Source organism: Lissotriton helveticus, chromosome 4_1 (genome assembly GCF_964261635.1).
Source record: "Lissotriton helveticus chromosome 4_1, aLisHel1.1, whole genome shotgun sequence".
NCBI lineage: Eukaryota > Metazoa > Chordata > Amphibia > Caudata > Salamandridae > Lissotriton > Lissotriton helveticus.
Window position 1 is genome coordinate 903982796 of NC_136063.1, and position 14753 is coordinate 903997548.

Here is a 14753-nt window from a genome sequence, read left to right on the forward strand (position 1 = left end):
TTTTCCTTGTATATTTCCACCAGACTTTTGCGTAAACCCTTTGGCAGCCTTGTTCGGGAGCATCCCATAACTCCTGGAGTCTTAGACGATACAGTTCTTTCTTGATGAAGACCAACCAGGGAATTCTGTCACACTTGTTCAGGTTTAATACATGAATGAGATCTTGCCTATAGTGGGCAAGCTCACTTGTAGACCAAAGCCTGTGCCAGAATCTTAAAGGCTTTAGTTCTAGGTCCTCAGCAATAGAAGGGAGACCCACATCTAATCTCAAGGGAAGCAGGGGTGTGCCACGGGGGAGGGCTAGAAGACGTCTCAGGAAATTATTTTCTACGCTAAGAAGTTCTGACCCTGCTTTGTACCCCCATAGCTCACTACCATAAGAAGCGCCCGCTTTTGCTTGGGTTTTATACATTTCTATTGCCGGGCTGATGGGTTTGAAGGTAGAGGTGTTTGCAACCTTCAAAATTGCACCGGACAATTGAGAAAGCTTGAGCCGAGATCTTACTATTTGGGGATTCCAAGATAGGTTCTCATGTAGTGTTACATGTAGGTATTGAAAGGTTTTTTCCTTTTCTAATCTTGCTGAGCCCAGGGATGGGTTAAGTCTGGTTTTAGGGGAGGGGTTAAATATCATAAATGTGGTCTTCTCTGCATTGATCTCAAGACCATATTGTTTACAGAAGAGACCAAATCCATCTAAGATCCGCTGGATCCCCATTGGTGTTTTGGAAAGCAGGAGGGTGTCATCGGCAAACATGATAGCCGGCACCCTCCTGCCTGCCAAAAAAGGAGCATCGTTGTCCCTAACATTGTCAAGATGGGATATGACACTGTTAACATACAGGCAAAACAGGGTTGGTGCCAAGACACAACCCTGTCTTACCCCTCTAAGGACTGGAAACCTGGACAACAAGGCTCCATCCCTCCCACACCTAACCTGTGCAAAATTACCAGTGTGAAGCCTAACTATAGCGTGTAGCAGGTGGGCGGGGACACCCAACTCCTTTAGAACCTCCCACAATTTCTTGCGGGGGACCAGGTCAAAGGCTGACCTCAGGTCCACGAACACCATGTACAGCCTTCCCCCCTCGATCCTCACGGTTTTCCAATAGAGGAGAACGAGGCGGAAAATCTGGTCCACGGTGGACGTGTTTTTCCTGAAGCCAGCCTGGAGGGGGCTTAGGATTTCATTGTCCTCCATCCAATCTAGAAGGTGATCCAGGAGAAGGCGGGAAAATAGTTTTTGGGGGACATCTATGAGGCTGATCGGCCTGTAGTTGGCTGGGAGAAGAGGAGAGCCCTTTTTAAAAATAGGCACTATCTCCGCCCCCAGCCAAGTGCAGGGGATCTCCATACCTCCCGCGATGGAATTAAATAAGATCAGGAGGTACGGACCCCATATCTCTGGGTGGAGTTTAAAAAGATCACCAGGCAATCTATCCAATCCAGGGGCCTTCCCCAACGCCAACCTCTCTATTGCACTGACCACCTCACCGAGAGTGAATTCTAATCCGGCTACAGGATTAGATGTAACATCTGGGTCCACCCCATTGGCACATTCAGAGATATCTTGATACAAATTGCCAAAGTGGTCTTCCCAGACGGAGGATGCAATGTTTGGCTCCACTGCAGCTTTTGGCTCTCCTGTGCCTGTGTTTACCAAGGACCAGAATTTTCTAGAGTCCCTCGCTTCTAACGCTAGGGAGAGATCCTGCCATCTATTCCCATACATCCACCAATGGACTTTGGTGCGTTCCCATCTTTAAAAAGTATTGTCTTTAAATATTGTTTTCATGCTAGAAGGTGTATTATTTAAGGGATTTCATGTATGGTAGTTAAAGGAAAAAGGTTACTACCCAGGAGCCCTTATTGCCTACTGTGTAGGACTGATTGCAAGGTGTGGTTTTAACAAATTAATGGATGCATATCTCTTGTGTTTACAACCAGCAAGGTGTTGCAAAAGTAGTCTTCTTGAGCCTCCAACTGCCAGGACTGGCACAGGTGCTCTGTAAGATGGGCCAAACTCCTTCTTAACAACAACATTCTCTTGAACTAGATTCCCGATCTTTGGAATTCAAACAGAAACTACTGGGTGCACCTTTACCGCTCCAGTGTCAGGACACTTCACGTGTTCATTTGAACGGTCATCTCAGAAGTCTTATAGTTCCTGTAAGACAGTCAAACATTAATTGTTGTCATAAGGCATATCCACCACCTTTGTACCAGGACTATCAAGGTCTGGGACACTCATCTAGATTCCGCAAAGTCCCACCCAAGGGACTTCTAGGCAGATTATTGAAAGCTACCTGTAATCCATACAGATGATGGATCCAACTATGATCTGAACCTAATACTCTAGCTGTTAAAGACTACTTTAAGTCGCAGTTTTTCCACTTCATTATGGAATTTTCCTCAGAATGTAGGGGGAGGAATAATACATGGCCACACCCAGGGTCCCCATGGTATCCTTATAAGTCCTAGAGGCAGACGCTGGTCCCTGGACTGAGTGGAATGCAGCTACAGAATATATACTGATAAATACTTGCAAATCATTTAGAACAGTTTGTGCTACAGCCAATGGCTGTGGTCATACCCATAGGATTCGAGAACATGAATCCACTACTAACAGGATGTATTTAAAGGGGTCTGCAGAATTTTGTGGCTTGCAGTGGTTGAGATACAGGCAAGCCATCAGCTTATAGAAACTAGAAGACATGTCTGTGTTGGGTGCGCTGGGGTGTAAAAGTTAATTTGTTGACAAATGTCACATCTAAGTACGTATTGTTTGGTTTGCTTGTAAAGACTTGGCTACCAATATCATTGCTGGAGTAACTAAACTGTAGCGGCCACTCCTGCATAGGCAGAAGCTTACCGTCATGAGCAGCTATGATCAATTCTTGTGTGTGGTCTGAATTAGGGAATCACTCAATCCCCCACTCCTAGGATAGGAGCAAAAGGAATGTTGTATCCACTTAATAGGTAGGAGTATTTTGCTGGGTATTTCTTAGGTGGTGGTATGCCAACGTATGAAACATGGACAGCAACCATGATGTCTCCATCCACTCTTGTATGTGAATGTGTAATTGCAGTAACAACAGTCTGAACTGCTTCCTTTGCTGCTTCATTAGCCTGTGAATTCTAAGCAACATATATTCCAATACTTTGGTGACTCAATGTATGAAATACATGAGCCAAAGGCAAGCATTCTTTCAAATGTGGCAGCTTTTCCCAAAGCAGCTTGTGCTTGATAGCATTCCCTTTAGAGTCTATAAATTAATTAAGGCACCTATAGTGTAAGTGCTGATTGTAAGACTGGACACAATAATACAAATCACACACTATTAGTGTGGGTAATTCAGGATTGGTATTCTGTAGTGCCAGAATTAAAGCTTTCAGTTCAGCCAGCTGTGCAGTGCAATCACCTAGCAGAATATTGCTGTTTTGTTCCTACTGCAGGCTGGGCAGAACCATCAGTATAGACTATGAAGTCATACTGATCAAGAGGCAAACACTATTGGACACAGGGTAATGTTTGTTCATATTGTAGGAATTCTTGTGTTTATAGTGTAGGGTCAAAGACATAGTCTACAACAGTAGCTGTTAAGAAGGTTGCCCACTCTATCCATCTTGGATGTAAGGCTTTTGCATTAGGAGTGATAACCTTTGTAACAGCCTGTTATACTGGGTTGAGAGTCATAACAGTTATGTGCTCTTAACTGAGTCACTGGTATTTCCTTAATAACAGCCATTTGAACTGCAGTCAGTATTGTTTCAGTTGATGCAAAACACATGTCTGCATTGGAATATCAATGTGATTTTTATGCAGTTGGTACTGTGTCACATTCATTAAGAGTGACACGTGTAGCCTGTGTTTCCTGTGATTATGTGCATCACCAACTTTGTGGTGCTAACACATGTGTAAATGTTTTGATGCAAGCATGTCTGTTTGCAGTGATCTGAGAATCTGTGCATGTTATTTTGTTCAATGTTCACTTGAAAAGTCTTGATATATTAGAGCATAACACGTTTTTTTCCCGTTGGGCATAGTCTGGTATTGAGAAAACCCAATAGTGAAGGAAGCTTTTCTATTGGGTATTGGTGGCTGAAGGAGCACACATTTGGCTGAGGAATGTGGTGCTAAGCTTTTGCAGTCATTTGATAGTTTGTATGCCAAGAACAGGACACTGAGATTGGCAATACAAATCCCATGACAATGTGATCCACTCTGGCTAAATGTGTATTAAAATTATAACTCATGAGAAAGTAATACATGTGTCAAGTCTGAGCTGTTCTTAAACCCTTGTGGGAGTTGACAAAATTGTTACTGTGACGCAAGCACAGTGAATGAGGTAAGATTCCTGCTTTTAGGCAGCAAAAGCCCTTTCAAATGTCTAATGTTGTTTTGTATTTTTTGCGGACAATGTTGTTCATTAGTACTGTGCTGTGTGAATCTTGTACTTGAAATGGGCATGCATGACTGATTAAGGGCCTTATTACAAGTTTGACAGTCCATGAAACGCTGTACCCATGGTCATGGTCCGACTGCCGCGACCTCGGCGGTCCACCAATGAGTTGGGCGTATTTCTATTGCAAAGACCATTGCTGAACCACCGACACCACCAGCACACCGCAGACCGATCGGGTTGTGGTCGGGGAAAAGCGGCTGTCATAGGGCAGAATAGAGGAGTTAAACCACTCTCCGTATTACGAGTTGGCTTTTCAATGAACTGGCTGTGGCTGTCAGCCCGGCAGCTTCAAGTCAGTGGAAACATGGGATTTCGGGTCTGTACTCAGCCCTTTCCTAATCTCTTAGGCAGAATTTGACATGGATCCCCTTCTCCAGGCCCCCTTCACAGCAACATCTGCCCCCCGAGGAATGTGACCTACTTTGTGGTGATAAACAGGTAAGTCTTTTTGTACTATATACCCATTTTCTTGACTGCCCACATGTGGGCCGGTCTTGGTCAATTGGTAGGTGGTATGTTTTCATATGTACAATGCATATGTGTGCATTGAACACATATGCAGTTGAAATGCTTGCACAGGCATCGACATATATGGAAAAGTAATCACCACCGCTGCAATATCTCTGCAGCAAAACTGCCAGCATCACAGTAAACTCCTTAATATGGCAGTCAGAAGACCACTGGCACTGCGGTCTTCTAGAAGCTGTAGTGTTTGGGCAGTCGAACCGCCAAACTTGTAATAAGACCATAAATTTATGTAGTCTAAGACTAAGTGAAATGAATGACCTGGTTTCACTGCTGGAAACAAAAGATTGCTCATTGATGATGTGCAAGTCTCAATTATACCTTGATATTCAAGTTGTATTAATATTTCTCTAACATGTCGTTTAGCTTCATGCTTAATGGAATATTGTGGTTGCGCTTGTGGGCTAGACCTTATTGGTATGACATTATAAGATGAATCTTGATCCCAGCCTACATGGTTTCAGTGCAGGCTGGGGCTAAAATGTATTTGACACACTGAAATCAGTATGGAATATTGCACACCTTGAAATTAGTATGGTATGTATTGAAATGAGGATGAAAATATATGAAGCACTTTACAACATGCTTCAAGTAAATATTACTCCAGTTGAAATAAATTAGACATATTGAATTGAAGATGATATATATTGATATGCATTTGACCCTTCTTTAAAGGAATATGGCATGCCTGAAAATAAAAATTGTGTATACTAGTATGACAAGGACATGCGGTGAAATTAATATATCATGCAATGAAAGTAATATGATCTCCAGTAGAAAAAACTTGGCATGCCTGAAAATTAATATAGCCTTAACTGAAATAAATATAATACTTGCTAAAATTAATATGGAATGCACTGAAAAAAGATAGCACATTTTGAAGTGAAAATAACTCACATTGAAAATGAATAAACGAAGATTGGAATGAATATGACACATGTTAAAATGAATATGGCACCTTTTGAAATGAGTATGGTCCAGATTAAAATGAATATGATGTGTATTAAAATAAATGACACAATCCTTGAAGATAATATGAAACTAATATAAAACTATGTGTGATAAATGTGGCGTGCAATGAAAGAATAAACCACATCTTGAAATAAATACGACCCATGCCTATACAAATATGGCATGCATTGGGAGGATCATGACATGCTTAGAAATTAATGTGACATGTTGAAATGTATATTATACTAAAATGGATATGACATTTGGGGCACAAGATAGATACAGACTACAACCCTCATTACAAGCTGCTGATGAAGCTGCCTGACTAGTAAAAATACCACTGAAATGTTTCACTTGCTCAAGAATGGTGGTTTATCATGGCAAATGACAAAAATATGCCCACCAATACCATGTACAAACCAAATGTTCACAATTCACTGCATACACAGCAACACTGACATGAGAAAAACAGCACTACAGAATATGGCTCCTACGTGAGAATATCATAAACCCAGACCTCATGTGATGTAGCCTAGAAAGGAAATATTGTATTAAAATATGTGAACATATTGGGCCCTATTCACAAACTGCATTTTGTAGTACATTTAGTGGTACTACAATAGAACTACTAATGTGCAACAAAATGGTATCCGCAACCATATGAGTGTAAATCCCCACCTCCACCTGTCCTATAAAGAAATCCTCACACTTGTAAGATTATTACTTAGTAGTCAATAAGGGAAGGACCGGGAAGTGGCTGGGCAGACTTACTTCTAGATGGGATGCATTTAGGATGAGTAACAAGGGCTTGAGGCACGGTAGAGAGGGGTTTAGCAACATGTACCCAACCCACAAAAGAGAAAGCCCTTTTATATTCAGAAAGCATCATTCTTAAGTTACTGCAGCCAAAATAGGGGATGCCAAACAGTAGTAAATTACTCCAGTTCCAAGATGGAGTAAGAAATTTGATAAATAATGTGTTGTTTTTCTACTTATTTGTTAAAGAAAATTATATATATTAGTATTGTTAAGTATTTTAAAATATTTAAATACATTTTACATGACTTCTTATGGGATTTTATTTTAGTTTACTACCTCCAATATTTCCTATAGGTAGGTGTTGCAGTACCAGTGGTTAGCCATGTGTGGTGTTTAACTTATTACTGTTTTTGTGCAGTCTAACTTACAATTGTAAGTTTGGCTCCACCCTCTTTTTCAGGGGGTAGAAACACACAAGTCTTTATTGTTGAGTAATGTTACACTTGGATTTTGTAAACAGCCAAAAGTAGTATAGTTATTTGAAAGTGTAAGATTAAATGACATATATTAATTACTAAAAAGTTACCTTTGTGAATAGCCCCAGTAGGCTTTTGTTTAAGAAACACCACCATAAGCAACCCAAGAAACAAATCTAATAACTGCAGTATCTATGCACCCAGCAAGCTCATCTATTTCCCACACTAGCCTCAAATATTCAGTTATAAACAGCACTATATTGAGCCCCAACCAAATAAAGGAAATACATGTATAAATTCACAATGTATACCCCTAGCTTGATCATTAAAAATTGCAACACTAATCCTAATTATCTAACAACCCATGTTGAGAATTAGTATTATTTAATGGACGTCTTGGCCGGGGTCTGACGTGCCCCAGAAAGCTCTGCAGTTCCTGACATCAGAAGGACCTGAGGACATTCCCCCAAAGCCCTCCTCCTGCTCAGAGTAGATGGAAACTGTTGAAAAGTACCACAGGAACATTATCCCACACACCCCAGATTTGTGATAATGCATAATCACAAGAAATACAGTCCATGTCAACATTTATATTCATGTACCACACAAACACTCGATTTTGCACCTATTAAAAAAAACATTTCAGGAACACCATGCAAACACAGTGCTCAGGGTAATCCCTACATGTGGGCCTAAGGTCTCTATGGCAACCAATTCATTTGGCACATTGTCTTGTTCTCTGTCCTCCGCTTCCTCCAAAATGACATCAGCTGCATTTTACAGAATGGCACCAGATGAGGTGATGTAACAGCTACTGCTAGTTAGGCCCCATTAGTTGTCGATGATTTTAGGACACTAAAGTGGTGGTCAATTTAGGGCACCGGAGTCTTCAATTACTCTGAATCTGATGCATGTTGGAGCAATGCTAATAGGAAGGGAGGCAGGATATGTTTTGGGTAGTAGTTGCAGGGAGTTGTACGTGGAGAGGCAGGAGATGCAGAGCTCAGTGGTAGAGATTATTTAATGACATGACATTAGCAACTCAGGACATGCAGTGAATATGACTTTATGCCTCAAGTGATGGCTGACTCTTAGCTGCATCTTAGCAATATTTCTTCAGCTACACTCTAGAGAAGAGGTGCCCAGCATTTCAACGGAGTGCCACCTGCAGACCCTGCTCCCAAGCACTGCACTGAAGCATAGCATTTGTCTCTCATGTGACTACCATATTTGCAACTACATATCTATCACTGGGCAATCTTTCATCACTAAACTATTAAAAGTGGCTATGTTTCCCATGAAATAAGTGTTCCCTAATGCACATGTTGCATTTACCTGGAGTGTGTTGGTGGTTTGGATAATAGACCTACAGGTAGATTCATGAAAGAAAAATCGGCTCGCAAAGGGCCAGATTCTGCAAATCTGGCCCTTTGCAAGCGCAATTTTTACATTTGGGATTCATCATCCCAAATGCAAAAATCGCTAACTGCGAAATCGCATATTGCGAGGAATTGCATTTAAGGAATCTCTATTTGAGATTCCTTAAATGCAATTCATTAACCATTTTTTATTTGCGAATTCGCTAGTTCTGGCCGCTATTTACCGCGAAGTGTAACTTCGTGGTAAATAGCGAAAACGTAGAAAAAAGCACTTTAGTGCATTTTTCTAAGTGGTATGTTACACACACACATGTCCTCTGGACATGTGTGTGCACAACATCAGGCTACATTTACATTTCAGGGGTGCAACAGGGTGTCCATTGGACACCCCTGCACCCTTGAAATCGCAAAATCAAAATGCGAATCGCTAATAGCGATTCGCACATTGATATGTCTTCCCATTCATTCCTATGGGCCTTTAGGCCCATAGGAATGAATGGGGAGTTATTCCTTATTTGCGATTAGCAATTAGCTAATCGCAAATAAGGAAGCTGTAGGAATCGCAATAAATATTGCGATTCCTACATGAATCCCGTTTTGCGAGTCTGTAATAGCGATTCCTTATTATTCGCTATTACAGACTCGTAAAACATGCCGATGATGAATCTGGCTGCTAGTGCTGTTGTTTCAAGCACTCACATTGACCCTCATTTCCTGATGCTTCAGTCTACCTGGTATGCACTCAAAACTGGCCAAGCTTATTAAGTTTTGAATCTGCTCCTCCAAGGGATTCAGCTGGTACTCTGCTTCATCTCCTCCCTCTGTTAAAGACACGCAGGTCTGTATTTTGAGATTAGGTTCTATAAGCTCTTAAAAACTCCTCTTGTTCTCTTCCACTGTCAGGATGTAAAGTACACTCCATTGATTTTATGGATTACCTGCGGCCAATTCTTTTCTATCACCTTGGCCATGGACTTATAGAGTAAAGGGTCCATGAGCTAGGGCTCCTCAATCACAACCAGTAGTTCAGGCCCAATTAATGCGAACTTTTCAAATGCAATACTAGACAGATGGCTGGTTTACATGAGTGGACGACTGTCTCCAGCATGAGACTGAAATGGAGATGTACTGTTTGTAGCTGGGTTCCAGGAATGATGGATGCGCTCAGTAAGTTGCTCAGGTGACTCAGGGTTGTTGATATATAGCATTCCTATACACTGGCAGTGAAACTAGAAAGCAAAAATGACGCATTTACTGCCTATTTTTTTTAACTCATTTGCTTGTGATGTGGTGGCACTGTGCACATATGATAATTCTAGCTGGTAATCCAGACTGGTAATGCAAGGTATGAAATGTATTAGCTGTGGTGATATGGCTCAACATTTCTGATCTCATGGAGCCTGGAGAAAATCATAACTTTGGGTCATTCCCAGATTTAGCAGGCCAAGTTGAAAATATCTGGTACAGAATTACATTTCCCGATATCTGTTCCTCATATTCAGGACCTGAATTTGGGGAATGTGGTTTTTACGAAGAGATTGCATGAGGAAGTTAAATATAGGGTATAGAGCTTGAGGCACTTTGTGTTTGGGTCCCTATAATATGGTGCACACCTTCAACATTGCTGATGAATGAGATCAAGGAAACTATGTGCCAAGCTCTCCTGATGCATAGATGTTCCCATTGATGACATCAGCTAGACAGGGCGGAAGAAGGAGAACGGAAGGACGGAGGTTGTCAGGAAGGAGGGAGAGGCGAAAAGGCTGCAGAGAGAACGAGCGACAAGGAAGAAAGCTGGCAGGAGTCTGGAGTATCAGACCTGGCAACTATCACGCATCACGCGTTAGACTAACGCCTTTCAATGAAGTGCTCCGCATCACCACACTGAAATGCATTGTCACACATAATACATAGTCTTGGAGCCATCACAGAAAGTGCACTGTAAACAGTTGGTTGCAGCTGGCAGCGAGCCTCAGTGCTTGCATGGGCTGCTCACGTAGGCTTGGGTGCCCTCCTAGCAGCTAGCTCAGGGTCATCCCCGCAGTGGCAGCCAGTGCTGCCTGCTACAATGTATCGTTTGTGATACCCACGGTGCACGCAGCGGGGCTCCCAGTCACTAGACAGCCTGAGTGATCATGTCATAGGCCGGCCCAGGTGCAGTGATTGACACAGTCTCAGACTGGCCCAACCGTAGCGTCGCAGGAGGACGCCTGACGTCACGTCCTGCTTCCAGAGAGCACAGCAAGTAATTAAATGTTGTGAGGAGGACTTACACTGGTGCAGACTGGCCCGGCTGCTTAGCCTCACTCACTGGTTTGCAGGCAGCCGGGAAATCATGGTACTTGCCCTGCAGCACAGTGCTATCCGCACCTTACTGAGACCTGACCTGCCCAGCTGGGCCCATCACGCTGTGGCGAACTATCTCCGCAGCCCGGAAGGGCCGACACAAAGCAACATGCAGTCAGTCTACTGACTGCGGTGAGAGGCTGAGGGCCGGTCGTCACCGGTGCAGAGTCACACTTCCTCAACATGGGAGCAGAAGAAGGCCAGAACGAATGTTGTAAGTTAACCAACCACTAATCAAATTAAAACAATCAAATTAATGTAATGTTAGGAGAGCGTGTGATGTATTATTCTAGTACTACTGCTGCAGCAAGCGCAGTGCATTCATTATGACTCCCATTAGGTTTCACAAGGAGGATAGCTGCACGGCTCCCCAGCACAGGCACTGGAAGCATTCAGTTGTGCACACTCAGGAGTGTGGGCAGTGTAGGGCATAATTGCATGGGTTATTCCTAGCCAGGTGCAAAGAGAGGGTCTAGCTGTGGGATCGTAGCAATCATATTTAATTTTGGTGATCATGTGGGAGAGATGAAGAGCAGCACTGCAGTGCAACCAGGGCAGGTCTTGGAGTCTAGCCAGGGGATCAGGTGGCAAGGCAAGTTTACGAGGAGCCCCGTAACCCACGTAGGTCCTAGGCAGCTGCAGGTAGGACAGCTATCAAGAGGTGGTATTGAGTGGGCACAAGCAAGCAGTTTGAGGACACAGCATGTGAAAAATATGTCAAACAAGATATCCAATGCATATTAATCCGGGATTTGTCCAGGATTAATATGCATTGGATATCTTGTTTGACATATTGTTCACAACCATGCAAACAATGAGCTGAACTTATGATTATGAACATTTAATCTGATCACAGATTTTGTGATGAAAACTTTAATAAACATATACTTCTAGTGTACAAGACTGGTTCAGTCTCATCAGCAGTGCTTGGAGGAGCCTGCCCCCAGGTTGGGGCAGCTTTGCATAGTCTTTGTTTCATTACACGCTGTGTGGATCAGACAGCGATACCTCTTCTAGCACGCAACAAATCATCACTAACGGACACACTTGATTTAAACAGCGGTGCAAGCCCCACACATTTTCATTGCAGTCTGGTACTGCCATGCTGACTGGGCAAGTACACCCACTTGCCAGTCCCTAAACCTTCCCTTTTCTTCATCTCAGACACCCCTATGGTACGCGCTAGGGCAGCGTGCATTGTAAGTATAAGGTAGGACATGCCCTGGTGTGTGTGGCATGTCCTAATAGTGAATTACAGCCACTTTCGTTTTTCACTATTGTAAAGCTACCTGTTGTCCATAGGCCAGAATGGGCAGTTAGATTATTACATTTTATAATCCTAACTGACTCAGAGAACATGGTGGAAATTCGAGTTTAGTATGCCTGAACACAGAATGATAAAATACATCTTTTAGTGAAGTTGATTTTACCATTCTGTGTTTGAAAATACCACTTTTAGAAAGTAGGTAATTTTATTTCTAACTATCCAAAGCTTTCCTCTGCTAGGTTGTTTATTCCTTATCTGGAGTTTGAGTGACAGGGCTGGGGGATTCCAGGAGACAGGATGAGTCCGCCCAGTGGTGAATAGAGAGATCTGCATCTAGATGGGAGGGAGGAGTTGCCCCTGAGACCTGAAAAGAACAGTGCCTGCTCCCCGCAGTGCTGGCTCCAGCCCCTGTGGTGGGTCTGATGTCTCTTCCCTGCACTCTGAAAGGAGAGAAGGAATCATTTCAACAAACTGCTCCAGGGCTGTGCCTTTCCTCCACAATCCTGGCTCCGCCTCCTGTGGTGTCTGATGTTTCTGCCCTGTGAAAGTAAAAAAGGAGTCATGTCGACAGAGTGCTCGAGAACTGGTTTGGACTGGGCAAAGGCCCCTCTGGCCTCAGAGGACAAAGGATTTTAGGGTATAAATATTGGGACCCTGATTCCAAGAAATGAGATCACTTTTGGACTACAAGAAGAAACCTTTGCTGAGGAGAGGAACCTGAAGAAACTGAGGAGAGACTATCCCTAAGCTGAAGTGCTGCTTGGGGGATTGACCTGCAGTGGTTGCCTGACTGCCAAAGAAAGAAAGAACTTTGTGTGCTTTATTTTCAACTTGTGAAGGATCTCCAAGGGCTTGGAACAGAGCTTGCCTCCAGCTGAAGTCTCAGGGACAACAGACTTCAACCCCCAGTTCCCCAGAGTTCTTTGCAAGTGCCTGCTGCTGTTTTTGGGCCTTCTGAGGGACTGCGTGTCGCAAGGAGCTGAAAGCGCGACTCAACGAGAAAGAAGCATGACGCCGTCGCTGCTGCTGCCGTCACATCTCTGAACAACGGTGTCGCCGCTGAAGCTGTTGTATTGCACCACATCGAGAGAAGCGTCTCACAATGAAAAGGAAGTGTGTCTCCGTGGCTGCTGCTGCCGTCGCATCTCTGAACAAGGGTGTCACCGCTGTAGCTGTCGTATTGCACCCCATTGAGAGAAGTGTCTCGCAACGAGGAAGAAGCGCGTCGCCGTCGCTGCTGCTGCCGTCGCATCTTGAATGTTGGCTGTAGCTGTCGTATTGCACCACGACGTGGAGGCTCCTTGCATCCATGGAGAAGCGGGCTGCCGTCGGAGTTGTTGCCGTCGCATCTTGGATGTCGCCGCTTTAGTTGTTGCATTGTGCGAAAGCCTCTCACAACGTCGGATAAGAGTGCCGTAGCCGAGGCTGTTGCCGTCACATCGCTGAACAAGGGTGTCGCTGCTGCAGCTGATGCACCAAACCGAGACTTCTCGCATCATTGAAAAATCGTGCCACATATGGAATATCTTCACGTCTTTATTTCTTTGCACCGGAACTTTGCCGCATTTCCATCGCTGCAACATTGCTTGTTGTGGAAGCGCAACACATTATAAGGTACATTGACGCAAAGTTTCGCATCTTAAGAACTGAACTGAACTAAGCTAAAACTACCATCTTAAGTATAGTATTGTGGATTTTTGTTGTTTGTGGTCTTGTGTAAAGTCTATATAAAGAATAGTTATTTTTAATATACAACTGTGTGGTGTCCATCTGTAATGCTTCACACACTGCCTCTGAGATAAGCCTGTCTGCTCGTGCCAAGCTACCAAGGGGGTGAGCAGAGGTTATTTTAGGAGTTTACCCCCTTACCCTGACTAGAGGCAAGGGTCTCTATTTGTCACAGGTACCTACCAGTGCCAACTAGAGACCCCCAAATATAACACCAGGGATATCTAAAATAAAAAAAATCATAAAAAGATAATCAGTGTCGTCATTCAACTCCTAACACAGTTAACATACATAAAACACTGCAAACTTTTTATGACCTCTGCCTAATTTGTTCTCAATTATGTAATTTGCCTTGAAAAAGCATCATAAATGTGTGCCCTAGTGTTGTTTTAATACTAAATATGATGCCTCAGCGCCAAAATCATGCATGTTACATCGCCCGGAAGTTTAATCTATTTCGCCCCCAAATGTTCTACAACATTCCCCATGCATTGAACTCGACCTTTCACCCCGTCTTCCTTCAATGCCTTTCCTTTACAACCTATGCTTTCTGAACCACTCAACAGGAATGTGCTTACCGTGACTCATTACCAGTCACTGCATAGATGCTAGCTCGTACTCTAATTGATATTGATTTAAATTGCTTAGACTAACCATGCACCTTACTCTAAGCCTCAGGTTACTAATAGCAGGTGGCGACGTGCTGTAATAGACAAATTGATTTTGAATATGTTGCTCAATGTGAAGCCTAGATATTTGTGTGCCCCTCCATTTCTGGTGCTTTCCAGCAATTTTAAGATCTTCTTAGAGTTTTTTGTTGCTCAAATTGGTGTAATTTCTGATATTTATATGTTTC